This window comes from Sorex fumeus, unplaced genomic scaffold (genome assembly GCF_029834395.1).
Source record: "Sorex fumeus unplaced genomic scaffold, SorFum_2.1 ptg000002l, whole genome shotgun sequence".
In the NCBI taxonomy this organism is placed as follows: domain Eukaryota; kingdom Metazoa; phylum Chordata; class Mammalia; order Eulipotyphla; family Soricidae; genus Sorex; species Sorex fumeus.
In genome coordinates this window covers 73,688,050-73,711,729 of record NW_026606059.1, presented here as the reverse complement: position 1 = coordinate 73,711,729, position 23,680 = coordinate 73,688,050, and positions in this window count along the sequence as shown.

Here is a 23,680-nt window from a genome sequence, read left to right as displayed (position 1 = left end):
GGTGTCTGTCTCTTCCACCTCCCCCCGCCCCCCGCAACTCCAACAGCACAGTGGCCACCGCCTAAGAGCTTATTGGACAGCCACGTATGAGCTGGCAGTGATAGGGCTACTGCAGCTTCATGAGATGGGGGACAGAACAGGCACATCCTTCACGCCCTACCAATGCCACAAGTCTCCCCCCCCGCAACGAGCAGCTCTCCAGCACGGCCATGGCACCAGAGGCACACCTACCAATCTCGTAATTATCTGGCTCTTGGCAGAAATCTCTCCAGACTTAATTAGTAAAATATCAGAAATCCAAAATTGCGTGGCCGCAATTGTGGCCACACAACATCATATGCTTTTCATAACCAGCAATAGAAAACAAATTATTTCACAACACCTTTTCAGCAGTTCTGATTGTTAGGGGGAAATTCCAAACAATAATGGTGCATCTTTTGTCGAAATAATGAATGTAATCAAAGTAGAGAAAGAGTTAAGTAGAAATCATCTGCCTCACAGGCATTGGGTGGAGTGGGGGCGGGTATATTGGGGTTCTTGGTGGTGAAAACAATTACTGTTGAAGTGATGGGTGTGTGATCATTGTATGACCGAGGCTTAAACCTGAAAGCTTTGTAACTTTTCTCACTGTGATTCAATAAATAAATTTAATAAAACAAAACAAAACAAAAACAAAATTCACTTACTCTATGTACCAATTAAGATATGAATCTTTTTTAAAAAGCATTTAGGAAAAAACTGAAGAATTAGAAAATAATGTCTTTAACATTAGCATTTAGTTAAATTTAAAATGTAGATGAATTCATTGGCACTTGAATTTTTAGTATAAATTTGAAGAACTTCTAAGCAACGGTTTTATAAATAAAATTAATAGTGGATTACAGTAAAAAACAAGCGCAATAAACAAGTGTCTCACCAATAATACTTTACACACCCAGACTCTCATTCAGATTTGAGGGAATGATACACAAATTCACAAATAAACAACAGCTAAGGAATGCCATAGACTCAGAACCATCTTTAGAAGAAATAAAAGGGATAATTTAAAGCAAAATTAATGTTAGAAATACACCAAACTTCTGCAAAAAGATGACACAAAACTCCATGACAATAATAATTTTTAATGTCAAGGACTGAAAGGATTAACATCATCAAAATGGCAATACTCACCAAAGTATTGTACAGATTCAATGCAGTTATAAGTATACCCATGGCATTTTTCAAAGAAATAGATCAGACACTTCTGAAAATTGATGTGGAACAATAAATCCCTCCTGAATAGCCAAAGCAATCCCTGGTAAAAATCAAATGGAGGCATCACTTCCTCCCACTTCAAACTATACTACCAAGTAGCAGTAATTAAAATAGTGTGGTTTGAAATAAAAACAGATTCTCAGATCAATGAAATAGAGCTGACATTTCAGAGACTGTGGAATATATTGTCAATTAATCTTTGATAGCACTGTAGCATTGTCCTCCCGTTGTTCATCGATTTGCTCAAGCGGGCCCAGTAATGTCTCCATTTTGAGACTTGTTACTTTGTTTGGCATATTGAATACGTCACGGGTAGCTTGCCAGACTTTGCCGTGCATGTGAGATACTCTCGTAGCTTGCCAGGTTCTCTGAGAGGGGTGGAGGAATCGAATCTGGCTCAGCCAAGCTGGCCACGCACAAGGCAAACGCCCTACTGCTGCGCTATGGCTCCAGCCCACTCTTTGATAAAGGAGCAAAAATATGAAGTGGGTCAAGGAAAGTCTCTTTAAAAAGTAATATTGGATAAATTTGACAGCCACGTGAAACAAAAAAAAACCTCAGATATTTTTCTTAAATTATGCACAAAAGTCAGATAAAAAATAGATTAAAGACCTTGATATCAGACCTGAATCCATACCATAAGGTGCATAAAGGAAAACAGGCAGAACTCTTCGTGACACTGAAGTTAGAGGCATCTTTGAGGATAAAAAGCCACTGATGAAGCAAGAGGAAGCAAAGACAAACTATCAGGACTACATTAAGAAGTTCCTGCACCTCAAAAGAAACAAAGACCAGAATACATAGACAGCCCACACACAGGGAGGAATTACTTGCCCCACCACTCATCTGATAAAGGGTTAATGTCCAAGATATGTGGTAAACTTTATGACAAAAAGATATCTGAACCTATCAAAAACTGGGAAGAAGAGATGGACAGAAACTTCTTCAAGGAAGAAATACGAAAGGCCAAATGGCATATGAAAAATGGTCTCTATCACTAATCTTCAGGGACATGCAAATTAACACAATAGTGAGAGAGTTCAGCGAGATTACTTCACACCAAAGAGACTCACTCATCACAAAGGATAACCACCAGTGTAGTGGGAGGGAAAGGACCCTAATTCACTGCTGGTGGAAATGTCAACTGGTCCATCCTTTTAGAAATATGGATATTTCTCAAAAAACTAGGAACTGAATTTCCATAAGACCCAGCTATTTCACTCTTAGGAATATACCTGAAGGGCCTCAAAACACAATGCAGAAAAGACACCTGAACTCCTATGTTCATTGAAGCACTATTCACAATAACCAAAATCTGAAATAACCAAAGTGCTCAAGAACAGTTTTCTGGATAAAGAATGTATGGTATTTATACACAATAGAATATTACATGGCCATTAGAAAAGATGAAGCCATGAAATACTGATAGCTGTATGGATCTGCAGAGTACCACACTGAATGAATTAAGTCAAAGGGAAAGGAATAGACACAGAATGCTCTCACTCATTGCAGTATATAAAGAAACATGGTAAGGGAATAACTAATGCTGAAGACAAAGAAGCTAAGGGCAGGAAAAGGAAAAGTTGTCCTAAAGAGGAAGCTTGCCATTATGTGTGTGCGTGGTGGTGAGTGGGGCGGGGGTCAGGGAGAAGAGGAGGAGGAATAAGTCAGGGAAGGGAAAATGATGAAGAAATTGTCCATTTGGATGAAAATTGAGTTTTAGAAAGAGGTAAAATGCTATGTGTGATATCCGTATTCGTAACAGTATTGTAAACCAGTGTCTCAAAGGGAGAAAGAGGGGGAAAAAAGTGTCTGCCACATAGCCAGGCTTGGGACAGGAAGGAAACTGGGGACATAGGTGGAGGGAAGTGGACACTTATGAAGGGATGCATGCTTGAATGTTGTACTCCTGAAAGAAAATCATGAATAACTTTGTAACTTTGTAATCAATGGTGATTTAATAAGTTACGGGCTGGAGTGATAGTACAGTGGGTAGGGCATTTGCATTGCATGTGGCCGACCAGGGTTCGATTCCTCCGTCCCTCTCAGAGAGCCTCGCAAGCTATTGAGAGTATCTTGCCTGCACGTCAGAGCCTTGTAAGCTCCCCATGGCATATTCGATATGCCAAAAACAGTAACAGCAAGTCTCACAATGGAGACATTACTGGTGCCTGCTTGAGCAAATTGATGAACAATGGGAGGACAGTATTACAATACTTAATAAATTACATTTTAATAAATAAAATTTTCATATTAAGTTTATGATATCACTTAGAATTCTCTTTATTAAAGAAACTGCCTTTAAATTTTTCCCAGAGTTTTTAACATAACTGGCTATTCAGTTTCCTTTATTTTCTTCCTAAATTTCTTTTAACTACATGCCTTTTGCATGCAGTTAATGAAATAAATGACTTCACTGATAAATATGCTATTGTTAAAAAATCTGGCTGAAATCTTACATATGCACAAGTAGACAGATTCAATAACATATTTTATTTATTTAGAAAATTTTAATTTGCACAAATAAGTGAAATTGGAAAATGATTTTCTTTTCGTATTGCCTTCAACTGATTCCAATAAAAGATTAAATTATTATAACAACATAAGCCTGGCAATCTTTCCTCCTGTTTTTATTTCCTGAATTGTTATCATACTGGGTTGCTCTTTCTGCTTTCTAAAAGCAAATTTAACAACTTAAGTCTATTTTTTTTTGCATTTGGTCCATCTCCACAGTGTTCAGGGTCTACTCCTAACCTGATGCTCAGAAAACATGTGGCGTCAGGTTTCTAACCCTCACGCAAAGCATGTGCTCCAGCCCTTTGAGCTATTCTCCCCACCTTTAAAGCATATTCTACGTTCTGCTTTTCTTTTTTTGGCTGGGGGGAGGGCGGGCGGAGGGAACGACAGGTTTGGGTCTACACCTGGCAGTGCCCAGATCTTACTCCAGCTCTGAGCTCAGAGCTCACTTCTGGTAGACTCGGAAACCCATAGGGGATGCCTGAGTCTGCCTTGTACAAGCAAATGCCCTATGGACTATAGTATCACTCTGCCTCCCTCCCTACCTCCACCGCTGCCCAAAGTGTACCCTTGAAGATAGTCATAATTTGTTAGACTGTAAATATAATTTTTATTGTTTTATTTTTTTAATTGGTCTTTAAAGATATAAAGAGGTATTTTTTGATAATACTGATGCATAAACAAAGTTTTTTTTCCTCTTTAAGAAACAAGCGGAACCTCTTTTTATACTAATAAGTTTTCCAAATAATTTTGAATATTTGAAGATATTATGAAGAGCGGAGCTTGAGTCTGGCGCCTTAGACCACTCGGCCATCCTGACACCCTGGGGCTGGAGAGATAGCACAGCGGTAGGGCATTTGCCTTGCACGCAGCCAACATGGCCGACCCGAGTTCGATTCCTCTGCCCCTCTCGGAGAGCCCGGCAAGCTACCGAGAGTATCTCGCCCGCCCGGCAGAGCCTGGCAAGCTCCCCGTGACGTATTCGATATGCCAAACACAGTAACAACAAAGTCTCCAATGGAGATGTTACTGGGCCCGCTCGAGCAATTATGAAGAGCACTCAGATTATCTGCTGTATTTTTAAAAAATGGCTCCAAATTACCACAAAAGAAAAAATACACAGTCCTTTAAAAGTCGCTACAATAAGCTGGAGGAAGAACAAGCTCAATAGGCTGAAGACATGCTTCGCATATAGGAGGCCAGGATTTAACCTCCATCACCAGCTAGACCCCTGGACCACTGAATGCTAGAAGTGATCCTCAAGCACAGAATTGAAAACATCCTCTGAGAAATGCTAGGTGTAGCACAACCATCCCTTCCAACCATCTCTATTTATTCCCTCCTCCTCTCAAAAAATTTTATTATAGTACAACTCAAAATTCTAAACAATCATATATATTTTATAAAGACTAAATTTAAACATTAGAATTTGAGAAATAAGCAAAACCAAACCGATTGATGTTTAAATTGTTAAGTTTTCTGTCATTGTCTTTGGTTTCTGAATTAGAAACAATTTTAATGTAATGATCTTAGGTTTTCTTAATAGGTCTGCACTGAATGTTTTCATATAGACCTCAAACTTAAAATTGCTTAGTAAATATTCTTTTATTTTGCCATTATATTATGCTTTGAATGAGAGAAACTGTGTTCTATGTTCTTCAAAAACAATAGCTGTGGCTCGATTGGAGATGCACTCAGTAGAAGAGCACATTCTTTGTATGTGGCCTGTGGCAAGTCCTAATTCATCAATGGCACCACAAAAATACTACACTAGAATGAATTTTATTAAATATTTAAATAATGGTAATAAGGGACAATAGTACAATGGATAGGACATTTGCATTGCATGCGGTTAAGTTGGGTTCAATTCTCGGCATCCCGTATGATCCCATTGCCAGGAGTAATTTCTGAGTGCAGAGCCAGAAGTAACCCCTGAACATCACCAGGTGTGGCTCCCAAAGCAAAAATGAATAAATAATAAATAAAAATATATTCTTTATTATTACTGGAAAATTTTCAACTACGCTTCTTTATTTCTTAGAATGCCGTACACATACAAGGATATTGTCTGAGCTATAGTCCCATTCCTCAAATATATTTGTTGTGATTTATCTATTAGACTTACCACTTTGTTCGTTAACTGCTATAAATATCATTCTTCTCTTTCTAATAAAAAAGTACTTCCTTGGTGAAAAAATAGATACCATGATTAATTTAAAAAAGAAATCCCTCATGAAAAAGTGGCTACATAAAACTTATCTCTGATTTTTTCTCTAAAGTACTAACAATGCATTTTCTTATTTTCACTAATGTACAGAATAACATCATAGATTTTCTTTCTACTGATACCTAAATCATTTCTAAAAAAGGAAATGAAAATTCAAAACCATCCATATCTCATTAGTCTTACACCCTCAGGGACAAGAAAATGAAAACTATCTCAGAACATTTTGTTTCATTTCTTCAAGTCTTGACCCGCCTTTATCACTAACATCAGCTAATAATTACTGTGGTCTTGAAATGCTTATATGTTCCTCTGTATTTTCATGTTTGTGAGCAGAAATGAACTATAAAAATATGAAATAACTAAAAGAAATTTTATTTAATAATTTTTAATTTAATAAATTTTATTTATCAAATAAGTATTTGAAAATTAAACTAATTTAATAGATTAAATACCTTAAAATTTTAAGTAGATTTAAATATAAATTTTGAAATGAGATACCCTAGAATAAGAAAGCTTATAAAAGTAAAGAAATCAAGTATTCTGGGGCTGGAATGGGGTTCAGTGCTTGCCTTCCATGAGAGAGAACCTGGGTTTAATCCCTGGCACTGAAAAAAAACAATAGTGAGGACTGATGGAACAATAATATAATAAAATCCTTAATTAAATGTATGTGGAGGAATAAACCCCACCCAAGGGAAACATTAATAAAATTAGATTAAGAATAAGCAAATAATTTGAAAGTTCTGACACAAGAAATACAAACAGGAAAGGACCCACCCACATTTCATGAAATTGAATTTTCAAATTGGATTCAGATCATTGGTCTGCAGATTCATTTAATCTTAAAATAAAGCTTTCAGTTTCAAAGAAAAGGCTTTCATTTAAGGACAGAGAAAGTACTCATACTATACCATATTAATTATTACTATGTAAAGGAATCAGTAATACATAGATTAGGTTTCTTTCCAAACACATGAATTCTGAGTATGTATCAATACCAAGTAACTTACCAACAAACAAATCACAGTGAAAGTTTAAAACAGGTCTCATTTAATAGCAACATTATAATAAATGTTTATAAAGATGTTTATGTGCGTGTGTCTCTTTTCCTGTCTGTAATCCATTTTTTAACCAAAGGATATGCTTTATTGAACTGTGGATTAAAAATAAGCCACATACAAACCTGAGTTGCAGAAACAGAAGTTAGAATTAATCTGTGAAATCATGAAATCACACCTTCTGTACTTTGTAAATTTTAAAAAATATTTTTGTATAGGACTTCAAACCCCGAGATAATGTAGACTATAATCAGTCTACAATGTATGTTGATGGCTTGGTACTTCAAGCAGGAGTTGCTTGTGGTTCTAGGACCACCCCAGTTAAGCTCTAAGGCCACTCTAGCCGTATATGCCAATGCTGGTAGGGGAAGGCATGTGGTGCCAGGATCAAAGTCAAGGTCTCACAAGTTCTATACTGCATGAACTACCTTCTGTGCCCCTCCACCCAACAATTTTCACTATTTATTTTCCATATAAATTTTAAGAAATTTGACAGGAGTGAGTAATGAGTAAATCATGAAAATATTTGCTCTTCATCTATATTGGTATTATGATTCTTAATACTCTATCTAATATACAATGTATGCAAAAAATAAATTATTCACACACATTTGAAGTTGCACATCAAACTAAATTTCTAGTACTATGCCTGAGCCACAAATCCAATTATCACATCTGATAAGAAAGCTCCAGCTAAAAAGCTCATTCTTATCTTTCTTAAGTGATCTTTTAGAATCAATGTTTATGACCCCATCTGCAAAACATATGCATACATATTAGAACTGTGATTAGAATCCTCCAACTATGTTGAGAAATGGAACTGAAATGATTAGAATTCTTTGATACAAAGATAAGAAAGAACCCCTAAAAGAAGAGATCATTTATTCTCCTGACATGTGCTCTAGCTTATAGTGATTCTTACACCCCAAAGTATTACCTCACTACAATTTTTCCCCAACTTTCAACTGTCACCTCTGACATTGTTCCATGAGGCAATGGAAACAGACCTGGATTGCTCAAATGCTGTCAAAATATTATAGCATTGATCTTGTCTGCAAACATTTAATCCAGAATCAAATCTCACTGGGAAAAGACATCAATTCATAGTTGATCTTTGGCAGAGTATAAAGGAAAATATGGCTGAATAGTAGGTCAAAGAGACAGCTTCATCTGTTAATTGACAGATCTTGAAAATGGCAAATTAAATATCACAATCAAATATGAGATGTAATAGTCAAGGAATGATAGTAAATTCAATAAATCTGAAAATAAAAATGTGGTTAGTATAAAAAGACTTAAGTTCTAACCAAAGAAGAGATCTGTGTGCAAGTAAGACCAAACACTTATAACTAAAAATAGATTCAGTTAAAACTAAAAAAGCTCAGAAGAAATGTGATGATTGTGGACAGACATAATTTGCTTCTGAGGTCTCCTGCTGTTTATTAAATGTGAATGTGATTTGCTTATTTCTCATTGATCCATTTACACATAAGAACCTAATGTTTATCCACTGCCTACTAGGTTCATGAATGGAACTGTCAGTTACATAATATGAAGCAAAAGAAACTGCACTGCACCGTAGCGCTGTTCTCCCATTGTTCATCAATTTGCTCAAGCGGGCCCAGTAACATCTCCATTGTGAGACTTGTTGTTACTGTGTTTGGCATATCGGATATGTCACAGGTAGCTTGCCAGGCAAAAGAAACACAGTAAAAAATCACTTGATCACTTGATCACTTGACTTCCCGTGAATTGTTGATTTGTTCGAGCGGGCACCAGTAACGTCTCCATTTGTCCCTGTTGCGTGCTAGTGTAGCCCAATGGCGTCTGTTCGCTCTAGGAACATGAAGAGCCTCAAACCGATTGTTCATGATCTTGATGAAGAAGTCTGACCATCTGGTAGGTGGGAGGCCATGCGGTCTTTTGACATCCCGTGGAATCCAGTCGGTAACAGCTCTAGTCCTGCGGTCGTCTCTAAATCTCATTACGTGGCCAGCCCATCTGATTTTTGACACCTTGGCAAATGAGACAGCGTCCCTGATTCTTGATTGTCGACCGATGTCGGAACAGCGGATTCTTTCTCTCATTGGAGCGAAACGTGATATTCCAAGCATAGCTCTTTCTATTCTTCTTTGGGAAACCTGAATAGCGTTCTCATCCTGTTTACGTAGGGCCCAGGTCTCTGAGGTGTATGTTAATGCAGGAAGAACAGTGGAATCAAAGAGATGTGCCCAGAACCGGAGGTTCTACGTCCTCTTAGCTATCTTCGATGCTCTTGAAGGCGTTCCAAGCCGCTCTCTTCCTCCTGTGCAGCTCGGGTGCCAGGTCATTTGTCATGTTGACTTCTCGACCTAGGTACACATAGCTGTTGCATTCGGAGATGGTCGTTTTGTTGGGAGCGAATGGGGCATCAGGAATGAGGCTGTTTCTCATAAACATTGTCTTTGTAAGATTCAGCTGTAGTCCAACCTTTCCACACTCACGATTGAAGTCGGCCAGCATTTGTGCCACTTGGCTGATGTTTGGTGTTATTAAAAAAATGTCATCAGCAAAGCGGAGGTGGTGTAGTTCCCGACCGTCTATCTTCACTCCCATTCCTTCCCATTCCAGTCATCGCATGATGTTCTCGAGGGTGGCACTGAAGAGTTTCGGTGAAATGGTATCACCCTGCTGAACCCCTCTCTTGACATCGATGATTACTTCTTTGTAGAATGGTGAGATCCTGGTAGTGAATCTGTAATACAGCTCACGGAGGATCTTGATGCATTGAGCTTGAATGCCCTGATTGGCTAGGGCTTCAATGACCGCTTCCGTCTCAACAGAATCAAAGGCCTTCTTTAAATCAATGAACGTTAGAGCGGCATCTTGAACTCCCGAGAAACCTCAATGAGCTTGGTTATTGTGTGGATATGGTCGATGGTGCTGAATCCTATGGACATGGCTATCAAAGAGGTTTGAGTAGAAGTCATGGATAATCTTCTCCATTGTCATTCTGGAGGATGTGATAGATCCATCAGGACGTCGGAGGGCAGTCATCTTGGTCTTGTAGTTGGCGAAGAACAGGCGGGCATTACAAATACTTTTCCCGGCTTCTGCTGCATCTACCAGCACTTCTGCTCTTCTCTCTTTAAGGTCTTCCTTGATCGAATCTCTGCACTGCTTTGTGAGCTCGGACGTTCGCTTGTGGTTGCCTGAGGCATGTGCCAAACCACATTGGCGAATAAGCTCAAGAGTTTTCGAAGACAGGCATTATTTTGTGGCTATCTCTCTCTTGGCGTTCCTCGCACAATCATGGAGGTGCTGAACCAATCAATCGTATTCCTCATCAATGTTGTCAACAATGGCATCTTCCCATGTTGTCGCAATAGTGCTAAAGAGCTCCCAGTTGGTGGTCGTTCTGGGAGTTCTCTTTTTAAACTTTGCAGCCCTTTCTCCCCGCTCTGTGAAGTAGAATTTTGCACGAAGGAGATGGTGGTCCGATCCCATTTGGAATTTTGGAACAACAGTGACAGCGGTCAGGCAAAACCGTCGATTGAATATGATGTGGTCTATTTAATTGTGGAATTTTCTATCGGGAGACTCCCATGTCCAACGTTTAGATTCGGCCTTCTGGAATTGTGAGTTACCATGGATGGTCTTGGTTGACATGATGAACTCAGACAGTCTCTCACCCTGTTTGGTCCATTCTAGGCCATGGGTCCCAATGTGAGGTTCTTCAGCTGATCTTCTCGGTCTTATCTTGGCATTAAAATCACCCACAATTATCTTGTAGAAGGTATGGTCTTCTTTATAGAACTTCTCCCGCTCCATATAGAACTTCTCAATTTCTCCTTCATCATAATGAGATGTTGGTGTGTAGACAACGAAGATAGAAACTGCCGGAAGTGAGCCACATCTATTCAAATGTAAACGTCTGATTCAGGTTGTTAGGCATTCGAAAGAATCAATGCTCCTGGCCAAGTTTTTGTTGACAAGGACACCGATGCCTCCGACATCTCTTTTATCGCTTGTTCCGAGGGTCAATTCTTCTCCAGTGTTGAAAACAGCATGATGAGATTGGTGCCTTCTTGTCTCGGTCAGACCAATTATGTCGTACTTGATCTTTCACGCTTGTACCATCAGGTCCTCGATGGATGCATCTGATGCTAGCATACGTTCATTGAAAGTACAGATGATCATTTTTGTCTTCCTTCGTTGTGGCAGCCTAGTTCGGCCTTGAGATTTTATCGGCCTCTCCTTTCTCATCCTTCTCAATGCTGCCATGTTGGTGAAGCCTACAGGGTCAGGTGAATGAGACCCATTGTAATTACTGGTTTTGTAATTACAGCAAAAAATAAGCAAAATAAATACAGTAGTCATGTCCCACGATCTAGTATATGCATTAATTTAGAAATTGTGCAGAGCATTATTAATATAAATATTAAAGGACAAAATTTCAATTAACATATTCAGGGAGTTCAAAAAACAACAGCATTGTGAACCTGAGCACCAGAGAAATTATTCTTGATTTAAAGGAATAGAATTTGAGTCTGTAAGAGAATGGGACTTTCAAGCCCTTCATAATGGAATAAGTGCTGTTTACCTGTTGAAGGAAACACTTCTTTTTTAAAAAATTTTTATTAGTCAAACACCATGAGGTACAGTTGTAGACTGACAAATTTTTGTGCTTGGGTTTCAGTTATACAATGATTGAGCATTCATTCCTTCACCAGTGCCCATTCTCCACCACCAATGATCCCAGATCCCAGTATCCCTCCCACCCCCTCCAACTTCCTCCATTTTACCCCGCCTTAGTGGCAGAGCATTCCCTTTTGTTCTCTCTGTCTTTTTGAGTGCTGTGGTTTGCAAAAGATGCATTGAGTGGCAATCATATTCGGTCTATAGTCTACTTTCAGCACGCATCTCCCATCCTGAGATTCCTTTTCCCCCAGCATGTGCAGCTGGCCTCCAAGCCATGGAGCAAAACTTTTGGTACTTATCTCGACTATTCTTGGGTGTTAGTCTCCTATTTTGTTACTTTATATTCCACAGATGAATGCAATCTTTCTGTCTGTCCCTCTCTTTCTGATTCATTTCACTTAGCATGATACTTTCCATGTAGTGCCACTTGTATGTAAATTTCATAACTTCATCTTTTCTAACAGCTGCATAGTATTCCATTGTGTAGATGTACCAAAGTTTCTTTAACCAGTCATCTGTTCTCGGGCACTTGGTCTTTTTTCAGATTTTGGCTATTGTGAACGTATAAGTGCAGATGTCATTTCTACTATACTTTTTTGCCTCTCTGGGATATATTCCCAGGCATGGTATTGCTGGGTCAAATGGGAGCTCAATTTCTAATTTTTTGAGAATCGTCCATTCTGTTTTCCAAAAGGGCTGAACCAGTTGGCATTCCCATCAACAGTGAAGGAGGGTCCCTTTCTTGCCACATCTGCGCCAACATTGATTGCTTTTGTTCTTTTGGATGTGGGCCAGTCTCTGTGGTGTGAGATGATGTCTCATTGTTTTGATCTGCATTTGTCTTATGATTAATGATGTAGAGCATTTTCTCATGTTCCTTTAAGCCATTTGGATTTCTTTGACAAAGTTTCTGTTCATTTCATCACCCCATTTTTTGATGGGGTTGGATGTTTTCTTCTTGTGGAGTTCAACCAGTGCTTGATATCCTTGATATTAACCCCTTATCGAATGGGTATTGGGCAAATATCCTTTCCCATTCTATAGATTGTCTTCGTATTTTGTTCACTGTATCATTTGTGGTGCAGATGCTTCTTAGTTTCATATAATCCCATTTGTTTATCTCTGTTTTCACTTGGTTGATCAGTGGAGTGTTGGCTTTGAAGATAAAATTAGCTTCAATGTTGTGGAGGGTTTTGCTGACCTTGTCTTCAATGTACCTTATGGATTTTGGTCTGATGTTGAGATTTTTAATCCATTTTGATCTGACTTTTGTGCATGGTGTTAGGTTGAGGTCTAAGCCCATTATTTTGCATGTGGTTGTCCAATTATGCTAGCACCATTTGTTGAAGAGTCTTTCCTTACTTCACTTCACATTTCTTGCTCCCTTATCAAAGATTAAATGCTCATACATTTGAGGTTGTGTGTAAGGATATTCCACCATGTTTTATTGGTATAAAACCCTGACTTTGGTCCAGTTCCATGCTATTTTAATTATTACCACTTTGTAGTAGAGTTTGAGGTTGGGGAAGGTAATGCCTCCCCACGCCTTTTTTCCCAAGAATTGCTTTAGCTATTCGTGGGCATTTGTTGTTCCATATGAATTTCAAGAGTGCTTGATCTATTTCTTTGAAGAATTTCATGGCTATCCTTATAAGGATCGCATTGACTCTGTACAATGCTTTGGGAAATATTGCAATTTTGACAATATTAATTCTTCCTATCCATGAGCAGGGATATGTTTCCATTTTCTTGTGTCTTCTTTTATTTCATGGAGTAGTGTTTTGTAGTTTTTGTTGTAGAGGTCCTTTGCCTCTTTAGTTAGACTGATTCCGAGATACTTGATTTTCCGGGGCACAATTGTGAGTGGGATTGTTTTTTTTTCATGTCACATTCCTCTATCTCATTATTTGTGTACAGGAAGGCCATGGACTTTTGGGTATTAATTTTATAGCCTTGGACTTCACTGTCAAGTCTCTTGTTTCTAGAAGTTTCTTGGCAGAGGATTTAGGATTCTCGAGATATAGTATCATATTATCTGTGAATAGTGAGAGATTGATTTCTTCTTTTCCTATCTAGATGCCTTTAATGTCTTTTTCTTGCCTAATCACTATTTCAAGTGCTTCCAGTACTATATTGAACAGAAGTGCTGATAGTAACCATCTTTATCTTGTCCCTGATCTTAGGGGAAAGGCCCTTAGTTTTTCCCCATTGATGATAATGCTTGCCATGGGTTTTTCGTGGATGGCTTTGACTATCTTAAGGAAACTTCCTTCATAACGGAAACACTTTTTGTCTTATCCTTTCTTCCACAATTTGCCACATGTAGTTAATTACAAAGTTCTGTTGAATTTACATAATAAAAACACATATCAACACTTGTCTCCACATTTGCTAATTTATGCTACTAACTTCTTCTGTCTGAATCATTGACCTAACCACCAAATAGCAAATTAATAATGGAATATTTATATAAATATGTCGTCTGTCAGGAAAAAAAAAAAACATAGAATCAGGGGCAGGTCCAGAAGTAAGCCCTGATTAGAGTAAAATGCAGCTCAAAAGAAAAAACAAATTAGGAATTTCAGTAAGAAGTGGACACTAGAATTTATGCCTCTAAATATTACTAAATTAAAATGTTACTTATGGAAAATCATCAAATATCAGACTCAAAGTATCCAGCTAGTTCATTACAAAAGAGAAAATCAGTTTATGCTTCATTAAGTGTATCAAGTCTAATAGTTTTGTTTTGTTTGGGGGCCACACACAATAGTGCTCAGGGCTTATTCCTAGCTCTGTAGTCAGGAATTACTCCTGGCAGAGCTCAGGAGAACACATGGAAGGCTGAGAATCCAACCCAAATCAGCCTATGCGAGGTAAGTGCCTTACCAGCCTATCTCTCCATCTCCAAGTGTGAGCTTCTTAAGCTATGTTGTCCATGAGGACCATCATTTACACATAGCTTCTACTTTTTATCATTATTATTACTTACTTACTTTACTCTTCATTATCATGTCTGTTAACCTAAAATAATTTGTTGATTTTATTGCATTTGGCCTTTGACTATGAAAAAAGGAGATTTTGGGTTTTTTGTTTGTTTTGATTTGGGCCACACCCAGTTATACTCAGGGAACACTCCAGGCTCTGCACTCAGGGGACCACATGGTATGATGGGGATAGAGCCTCAATTGGCTGCATGCTAGACAAGCAACCTACACACAATCCTGTCACTCCAGCCCCTGAAAAAGAGATAATCTTGATGGAAGCAAAATAAGCTCAGTATAGAAGCTACAACTCAATATCAAATGAAAACTAGCCCTGTCAGAAAAGATATTTCTTTCACATTGTTAAGTATGAATGTATTTTAAAATCTGATCCCTGTTTCCTTGATATATTAAAGAGATTAGATAAGTTCCCTTAGTCCATTTTCCATTTAGTATAATGGACAGAAAAGTCAGCATTTTCTATAAGCTAGAGCAAGTTTTTTTTATTACTTTAGAATCAGAATATATAAGTGATCACTCAATATAGTGTTAGTACTGTCCATGTAAATGCCTCAAACTTAGTCAAAGTGCTACACGCCCTCTCAAGTTTTATTTTTTTAAGTCTTTGTATGAGTTTATTTCCTTACTGAGAGGATTGGGGCATATTTTGTGAAAAGTTTACCAAATTGCATCATTTAAACTGATTTCCTAATGATTGTCATCTTTGGTTATTGTCTAAACACCTTTAAAATTCTTTTAAATGCAAGCTCGGGCCTGTATACATAGTATCAAGGGTAAAGAAATTCTTCTGTTTATGGTCAATCTGGGTTTGATCCCAGATGTCCCAATATGTCCCATGAGCTACCAGAGTGATCCCTAAGAGCAGACCCAGCAATAAGTCCTGAACACCACGGGGTGTAACCCCAAAACAAACAACAAAAACAAAATTTTAGCTAAAATGACATCTACTATAGGTTACAACATGAAATTTTGAGTCTCTACTGTTCATTCCTCCCCTCCTATATTTAGCATGGCCAGAAATATGTGGTCAATTTTCAGAGTTCTCTCAATTATTCTAAAGAAGACAACTTTCTACCTATTGAACCCAGGCCTCACACAAGCAAGATGTAATTCTACCAAGAAGCCACATCCCAGGTTTTTACAGTCTAAATATTTTCCCACTCTAATCCTAATAAATTTTGAAACATTATGGTAATTAAACAGTACTTGGAGTCATAATTCTTAACCTTTTACTTACACTCCATATTTTCATATGATATGAGAATATTAAAGGGCTGGTCTGATCAACAACCATATTAAAGCACATGATAGGTAAAGAATTACTCCTCAAAGATAACCACAGTCCAAATACTTAATATGTCACCTTGCACAGTAAATAGAGTTCTTGAAGTCGGAAACTTTTCCTGGTTTGTTCCAATGGGTCCAAGTAATCACACTGGTGGATATAAAAACAGAAGAAGAGACAGAGTTCGAGATTTAACTATAGAAGAGGAAGTTGGAATTAGATGATCATTACCAAGGAATAGAGACAGGTTAGAGAAGCTAGAAAATGTAAGGAACAGATTCTCAGGCATGAAGAAAAAAGTCACAGCTTTGCTGACAACTTGATCTTGGAACTACCAGAGTATCTTCATACTCTGAATTCCAGAATAGTCAGATATTATATTTATATTATTTAGTGAGAACTTAGCGGTTCACTGGTAGAGGAGACAATGCTTAAGATATTGAAAATTAATAAACTGTATACAATCTCTATACTTATAACTGTTATTACGTTTTCCTTCAGGTGTGATAACAAAGACTTATACTGGACATGTACAAGCAGGGGTGTGATTAAGATTGAAAAACGTATTTAAAAAACTGTGTTTTGACGGCTGTTCAGTCTGATGAAACCTGAGGACTCTAAGAATGAAGAAATTACTCTTTCTACTCTTTATCCAACTCAATTCGTGAATTGAAACAAACTAAATGTGTCTTCACTGTGACAGAAATATTCTCATTTAATAGTTGTCACATACCAGGCTCATTTGATGAGCTCCACTTAGCGGTAACGCTACAAATACATTTCCTATAGTTAGTGCTGATATTGGGGAATTAGCCCTTCATGCCTCTTTCCATTTGATCCTACCTGTTGACATTTGTGTGCCAAAAAAAGAAAATGCTAGTGGCATGAGAAAGAGTAGATACGAAGTTCCAAAGTGCTTGTCTGCCAAGTAGACAGGTTTAACTGAGGAAGGTGACTGGGAAAAGTGTGAAGATCATGCCAGACATTGGGATATATGTTTAGAAACATGGGGGGAAAATGACTGGCAGGAAAAGTTTGTGGGAACAAAATATCTGAGAAGTGAGCAGATGATGGCAGGTAACAAAGTGGACCACAAAGAGTAAATAGAGAAGGACAATTTGCAGAAATGCACACATCACTCAACATGTGAAACGGGCACTCAGTCAAAGGGAAACCAGACTGGCTGGTCAAAAGCACATTTTGATTTGAGTGTTCATGTCTTGTTGAGTGATAATTTCCTTGATCATGTGGGAAAATAAGGACTCTCACTGCCCAAAACAATCATGAAGGCTTATGAAGAGAATAAAAGTGACAGAAAATAGTAATCAATGAACATAATACTATTTTTTCATAGAATCAAGAGGAAAGTTGCTCAATCTACTTGTAAACAATGTCAAGTGCATAGATTAACCTTGAGTATTTAATTTTATATTTATATAATTCTTTTACTTTAATATTTTCTCCAATATACTATAATATTCAAGAAGACAAGAAACATATCTGTTTTGTTCACTATTCAGTATTCAGCAGCAAACACAATTCCTGTCACTCAGAGTAATATTATATATTCATATGTAAGACGTGTGAATAAACATTTTTATTGAAAAAAATCAGTATCGTAAAGGTGAAACTCATTTATACAGATGCTTGCTGGTTGGTGTGTAGCAAATATAAAACTGTGAATAACCAAAACTGGATTTGATTTTTAAGCTCTTTACAAATCGGCATAATTGAATTACCTAAATGAACATTTCAGAGTTTAAATATCTAACATTTACTAGGAAGTGTACTAAAGAAGGGCTGGAGCGATAGCACAGCAGTAGGGAGTTTGCCTTGTGCACAGCCAGCCCGGCTGAGACGGGTTCAATTTCTCCGCCCCTCTTTGATAGCCCAGCAAGCTACTGAGAGTATCTCGCCCGCACGGCAAAGCCTAGCAAGCAACCTGTGATGTATTCAATATGCCAAACACAGTAACAAAAAATCTCAAAATGGAGATGCTACTGGGCCCGCTCGAGCAAAATCGATGAACAATGGGAGGACAGTGCTACAGTACTAAAGAAAAATAGGATTTAGCAAGATTCTGCCTTATCCTGAATGAGTGACTACAGTCATTGGTAGAAAGAGTCTTGTTTTGGTTTTCGATTTTTTTATTTGTTTAATTTTTAGAAGGAAGAAAAATACTATATACTTAAGAGACCGAGAACTTATATCCCTTTTATAATTAATCAGCAGATGCAGTTTTTCCTCGTAGACAGCATCTGGATAAAAGAAAACTCAGTTTAGAAATTTACACACACACACACACACACACACACACACACACACACTAAATCATATAAATGTCATGTATTACACCTAAAGTTTGCATGCCTGAAAAAGCCACAGCATGCCTAATCTCTAATATCACTTCCTAAGAGAGAATCTAAATACAACCTCTCTTGTGGTCTATTAGGAAAAATATGTTCCAGATAATATCTCAGGAAAAATAGGTGCTGTGCATAAGACATTTGGAATTTACAAGATCTTGCTGAATCCTTTCCTTCTTGTCCTCTTGTTGATATAAAAAATCCTTGTGGCGGGGAATTTTTGTGGAAGGATCCATCTTCAAACCTAAGAATAATAAAATATCAATGACAAACATAATCATAATTACACCACTGCATGGAGCAGTTAAACAAAAGACAGAGTAACCAAGTAAGCACTATCAATTCTACAGTTTATTCCTGGTAATCTGCTTTGGATCCTTAGTATAATGTATTTTTACATCACTGTCACTGTCCTCCCATTGTTCATCGATTTGCTCGAGCAGGCCTAGTAACGTCTCCATTGGAGACTTTGTTGTTACTGTGTTTGGCATATCCAATACATCCCGGGTAGCTTGTCAGGCTCTCTGAGAGGGGCAGAGGAAACGAACTCGGGTTGGCCCTGTTGGCTGCATGCAAGGCAAACGCCCTACCGCTGTGCTATCGCTCCAGCCCATGTATTTTTAAGGCCATAAAAATATACTTCAGCTCAAAAAAGGCTGCATGAGAATCTTATTTTCAGAAACTACCAATTGATTAGAATGGATCCATTGTTAAACGAATCTCACCAAAGCAAAGTTCTTCCACATAAACTATCATCTTGTGTGGTAAGTGCAAGTGGATAGGAGGACTACTGCAGAAAACATGTTCTTTCCTGCAGCATACTCTTAAGGAAATAACCAAACCAGGAATTTGAACTTGTAATTTAGAAGGGATAATTTCATTAGATAAAACTACTTGCTAGAAACAGCTCTCCATTTGGTTTATGATTCTTCGCTTTTCTAAGACATCATACAAATAAACAATAAAATTAAATTAACTATGTAGACTATAGAAGCAACAAATTAGTAAAGAAAAAGTTTATGTGTATTTGTGTAATGTCACATTTACTTTTAAATGTTTTGAAAACACTTTTGGATTGACTTTAGGATTTGGATTGACAAATTAGTGTTTAAGCACTATTTTGTTGCAGTGCCTGGGATGTATAAGAAGTTTAAACAACAGGCAAAGATACATTTTACTACCTTCTCATCCCATTTTTCTTGACTTCGTGTTGGAAGAAAGGTTCCATTGTAAGAGGTCAAAGCAGGGGGACAACTTTAAAAAAGTTATGTATATGTGTGTGTGTTTTCGGAGATGGGGTGTAAGGATGAGGTCGCATCTATCAGTATGCCAGGTTGACTCTTGGCTCTGCACTCAGGGATCACTCCTGGTGGTAGATGGTGGACTCTGAGGTGCCAGGATCGGACCCAGGTTCACAGCATGTAATGCAAGGACCCTTTCCACTATTGCTTTAACCCCTCAGATAAATTTTTACGAGGCTTACTGAAAGCAAACTAGTCTTTAAGATGCTCAGCAAGTAAGTCAGACTACTCAGAAATTAGGTGTCGGAACTAACAATTAATAGCTGCTAATTTGAGAACATTAATTTTCGTACATTTTACCTTAAAATTCTTTGTAGTATCACAGTATATGTGATTAAAATGGCTGACATGTACTTATACATAGAAAATGTCATTGAGAGAGAGAGAGAGAGAGAGAGAGAGAGAGAGAGAGAGAGAGAAGAGAGAAATACCTGCCTAGAGGTGGGGGGCAGTAGGAAAACTCCACTGGTGGTAAGAAATGCACATTGGTGAAGGGACATCTATTAGAACATTATATGATTGAAACCAAATCATGAACAACTTTGTAACTATGTTTCTCACTGTGATTCAATTTTTAAATTTTTTAAAAAAAATAGTCATTTTTATTTTAAATATTACTGAGGTTTTCTATAAATGAAGTGTGTGTGGGGGTATTTTAAAGCTTGGCAGTAATATGTAAAGGAGAAGATTCATAAATAATATTACATTTGTTTAAATTTTGCTATATTTTTAGTACATCTTTATGCTTATAAGTTAAGGGGAAGGTGCAGTGTTAGATCTATCATACTCTTAAGCCCTAACATCTACACAGTCTCCCATTACCAACATCATCTACCAAAGCAGTACAATTGTTGAAAGTGATAAATCTGTACTGACACATCATTAGAACAAAAAAATGCACAGTATACATTGATTCACACTTGCTCTGGTACATTCTATGAATGTTTATGCAAATACTCTTATTTCTAAAAATAGGATGAGTAGCCAAATCCTACAGATATTTTATGCTATATTTAATAGATCAGTGACTGTCAATGAAAATTTTATTTTATTAAACTGTAATTGACTAGGATATAGCAAAAGGACACTAAAATATATATAACTTAAGGACTTAAAAGACTAGTAAGTGACATTATAATATCAAATTTTTAACTCACATATATTTTTAATGTCCACATGCAGATAGAACATTAGGACCATTACTTTACAAGAAGACACATAGAGATAAAAAATAAAGATGTATATTTTTCTCAATAATATTTTGTTCCTTAAGCTTTATATTTAAATACACACCTAAATAATTACCACTGAAAGATGAAAGTGATAAAATCAAGAATTGCTAGAACATAAAGAATGTTGAGACTATCAAAGAGGATTTATTCTAGCTAATCTGATATAACTTAATGAGAGAGTTGGCGTATTAACAGGTTCTGAACAAAGGTTGAACCCTTATTCAGAGGAAGCAGAGATAAGCAAAATTACAGAGTCAGGGAAATGTGGGAAAAGGCTATTTATTCATTCAATCAATTCAGCATATAATTATCAGAGCCTACTAAGAGCCAGCCCTTGTTGCTGGTGCTAGAGATAAAGCCGCAAGCAAAACAATCAAAATGCCTGTCCTTGAGAAACTTACTGTCTACTGCAGCAAATTAAAGTTCCAATTTGATAGAAATAAGACCCCCCAAATTAATAAAACAAAAAAAGTTGGGGAGGGGAGACAGAAAATATTTGGAAAGGAACAACCAGGTCACAGAAAGTTCTGAAGATCATGTCAGAAAGTCAAGCTTTTGTTGTTTAGATGAAGTTAAGCCATTAAAGTGTTTTGAGCAGTAAAATATCCTACTTAGATCTGTGCTTCAGAAAGATTAATTGGGTAGCTAATTAGCAAGATAAGTCAGAGAGACATGGGTAGAATATTACAGCAATTCTGCAAAGAAATAACATGAATAACAAGTTACTGAATAGGTCAGGGCCTGGAAAAGGATATATGATTATCCTTGAGATGTAATGCTAAATTCTGAGACAAGTGTAAATTCAAAATGAGACCACGCTATGCCGAGTTGTGCTTTATGATGCAGGTTTACACAGGACAGATTAAATTTTCAGGGTCTACCTTTTCTTCTGGCAGATTAATTCTCTACTAAGCCATCAATTAACTCGATCTTTACTCCTATACAAGTATTTCCTTCTTTTGCTGAAGCAATGCCCACTGAGGTAGAAAGGCATTGGCTCCAAATAATCAAAGGGACCTCCCATCATTACATGTCCTTATTCTAAAGGGAACATTGAGGAATTTAGAGAAAAGGCGCCTCTGTGTTCCAGTTTAATTCTATTGTTGGTCTTGCTACTCATCTGTTTAGCAAATGAAGAGAGAAATTAAAGATGATGAGGAATGAAAAGGAGATGGAAATGTAGAGGCATTGTGAAATTATGCCAGTCCACAATTGTTTCTAAAATGAGCTTGATGCTTATTTTCGCCCATTTTTAGACCTCTGGCTTTATTCTAGGTTTTTCTTTATTTGTCCTCTATTCTCCAAATTTACAAAGAACCAACTTACAAAGTGAGAAAATGGTTTGCTTGCAATAAGAGATAAAAAGCAGTCTACTTAATTCCCAGCTCCAATCTGCAAGAAATAAGACCTTTTCAAATGTTACCACAGAATGACCTCCAGTTGCCAGAACAAAACACAGATTATAAGTGCTTGCAACCTCCCATTTTGAGTGCCCAATTGGAAAATGGAGAAACACACATGCATATACACACAATACATAAATACATACTACATACATGCACTATATGTATGTGAATGTATACAAGTGTATGTGTGTATATATATGCATACATATTCCATTGAAAAATATTTTGAAATAAAAAACATACTAAGTGACTACTTTTTATATAAGCCACAACCACCCAACTAGCCATGTACACTATCTTTCCCTTTGATAAGATAAAGGAATATAAAATACAGAATTTCAAGTTATATGTTCCTGAGAACAAATTCAATTTCCTCATACATGTTCCATTTCCTCAGGCATTTTACTTAAACATTCTGAGCCTTAATTTTCTTATATATAACAAATGGGACTAATAGCAATACCTACTTCTATATTCTAGTGCACGGTCAATGTAATTATATAGATGTATAATTAAAATGAGAAGTAATAAGAAATCAATTAAAACTATATATTATTGTTTATTTTGTCTCTATCATTTAATATGAAGTTTCTGGGTGAGGGAAGCTACATAAATGAAAGGCACAATTCCTTTATATACAATGCAGTTGAAATCCCAACATGTGCCAGAAGGTCTTCAAAGTGCAAACTCACTTAAAACCCAGGCATCCTGGGTCAGCTACTATCATCACTAAGAAGAGTGAGATACTTACAACTCCAAAACTTAAAATAGCTCTGAAGTGTTGGCAAAGATATCCTTGTTGTGAAGGTACAATAAGTGTCCTTTGTAAATTTCACTCCCCAAGTGTTAAGTGACATACAGCATGCAACACTTGACAGTCTATTTCAAAAGCAGTTTAAAAGAAAGTGTCTGAAATACAGAGAATTTGGCTGCTGTTCATTGCACCACTTGGGCAAGCATCTTACTGAGGCATCAAAGCTTTTCAGACATAAGAGATTCCAACTCAGACTCAGAAAAGGAAAGAAGACAAACTGTCTTTGATTCCAGATACCCGTTTAATACGATTGTTCTACAAAGTTAAAACTACAAGCTTAGTATAACATATTCAAAGGCCCAAAATGAATACTGCTATTTTTAAATTTCTATGTGATTTAGCTTCCTTTTGGGGAAGTATAAGTTCTTTTGGAGAAAATAAGTCTTTCCCTACAAATCCTAGTACATAGCTCATATAGAAACCTCTTTCATTTATTCCAGCTTTAAGAATCCCTTAATTTTTTCAGTTTACTTCAGTCTTATCTCCATGATGGAACAAAAGTTCTCACTTTCCTAGAATGGTCTGTGCTCTGTCTATA